We start from the raw sequence: 2,376 nt of genomic DNA, 5'->3' as shown, positions 1-2,376 counted from the left end.
AAGAAAAGAAAAGGTGAAACAGGAGGATCACCATGAGTAAGAGGTTTGCCTGAGCAAACCCTGACAAGACCCTGTCTGAAAGAGCAATAACATCACAATGACAGAGTGGAAAGGAAAAATGAGGAGGAAGAAGATTTTGAACTGAGCTCCCAGCTGCCCTCAGTCCTCTGCCCTCCTCCTTCCTTACTGAGGTACAGTGTACAGACGTGGAAGAGAAAGGAGAAGAGGCAGAGTCCTCACAGCTGAGGACTCTGCCTAAGGAACACTTGGAACATATCCAGGCCGCTGACAAGGTCATGTGTGACCCTTAGGTTTGTGCTGCCTTAAGTGTCTGCCATCAAGCCTTGTCTGGCCCCCCCCACACCAAGCCAGACACCAGCAGATGGAGTGCTGGGACAAACTCTTGGTCTTGCTGTCTGGCCTTGGCCTGACATTCTGACCATTGCCTTAAGGGGAGTCCTGTAATATGGGGTGATGGACTGGGTCCTCCAGTTGATGCAGCCTTTCCAGAGACCAGCTCCAATCTGCTCACAGCCCAGGCTGCTTTGCTCCTGAGTCCACAGAGTTGTGGAAGTGAGATGGGTCCTCTGAAGGTGTCACCAGTTGGTCACCAAGCTGTCCTTGGTTCCAGGTGTCCCTTATTCATTTTCTGAAGTTGCCTTATGTAGTGTGCTTGAATGCTGCCCCCCCTTAAATATCTCATCTGATTTCCAGAACCTATCATTGTCATTTGCAGGCAAAGATGAGACTGAGAGAAGGCGTGGGGGAGGGAGATTGGAGGCCGTCTGAAGGCAGGACAGAGGTGTAACTACAAGCAAGGTCTAATGGTGCCACCAGCAGCTAAAAAGGCAGGAAGGCACCTCCCCCAGGTCCTGCCTCCAACTCAGTCTTTGGTGCTCTGGTCTATGGTGGACTGACTGCTGTTAGAACTCCTCAATGTATAGTCATTTGTTATGGTGGCTCCAGAGCACTGGAACATCCCTACAGATATTGTGCTTGATTCCTGTGGCATCAGGTGTGTCATCTACAGACACCATCTCTGGTCCTCCTCTCTTTCTGCTTGGCTCCTTCCTCAATTCTCTGACCCTGAGGTTGACCTGTCCTTTCAGTATCCCTGCCTCTCTTGAACATGCCTCTAAGCTCACAGTTGGGGAGGAAGTCACTACAGGCTGTGGCCGCCACAGCAAGAAGAGAAGTCACCTTCCTGAGAGCTGGGGCTGGAGCTTTTCCCATATTCTTCCTCCTTCCCTACTCCCTGGAGACTCCTAAGTGCTCAAAGTCTGAGTCTCAAATCTTCCCCCTTCCCTCCAGGGACTTATGTCCCTTGACACTTCAGGTACTCCTTCGTAGGAAGGACTCCTTTTTTTTGTTTTGTTTTGTTTTGTTTTGTTTTGTTTTTCCAAGACAGGGTTTCTCTGTGTAACCCTGGCTGTCAAGGAACTCACTCTGTAAACCAGGCTGGCCTCGAACTCAGAAATCTGCCTGCCTCTGCCTCCCAAGTGCTGGGATTAAAGATGTGCACCACCACACCCGGCTAGAAAGGATTCCTATACTCACATGGCCAGCTGTCCCCATGCCTCCTGAAGGCTGATTTATTTAATTGCTTGCTGTTCTGCCAATCTCTTCATCTCTGATATGGATCCTTTTTGTTTGTTTCTTCTTTGTTCCTTTCTTTGTTTCTTTCTGTTTCTTTGTTTCTTTGTTTCTTTCTTCCTACACAAGTACACTGTAGCTGTCTTCAGACACACCAGAAGAGGGCGTCAGATCTCATTATGGATGGTTGTGAGCACCATGTGGTTGCTGGGACTTGAACTTAGGATCTTCAGAAGAGCAGTCAGCATCTGGAGAGATAGCCCTTACCCCCTGAGCTATCATCTCTCCAGCCCTTGTTTTTTCAAAGACAGGGCTTCTCTGTGTAGCCCTAGCTGTCCTAGAACTCACTCTGTAGACCAGGCTAGCATAGAACTCACAGAAATACATCCGCCTGTGCCTCCTGAGTGCTGGCATTCATTCCTTCTTGTAGCTGAGGAATATTTCAATATTTATGAATGTTTATGAATATGACACATTTGCTGTCTCTGTTACTTGGTTGATGGCTGGTGGCTGTTTGGGACATTCTTCACATATATTTAACATGATTCTCTCTCTCTCTCTCTCTCTACACACACACACACACACACACACACACACAGAGAGACAGAGAGAGAGAGAGAGAGAGAGAGAGAAAACTCTAGTTCTTTCTTCTGACATTGGCACCAGGCACACATGTGGAGCACATACATACAGGCAAAACAGTCATACACATAAATATTTTAAAAGAAAGGAAGGCCAGGCAGTGATGGCACACTCCTTTAATCCCAGCACTTGGGAGGCAGA

Source organism: Mus caroli, chromosome 11 (assembly GCF_900094665.2).
Source record: "Mus caroli chromosome 11, CAROLI_EIJ_v1.1, whole genome shotgun sequence".
Classification (NCBI taxonomy): domain Eukaryota; kingdom Metazoa; phylum Chordata; class Mammalia; order Rodentia; family Muridae; genus Mus; species Mus caroli.
This window is presented reverse-complemented; position numbering follows the sequence as displayed.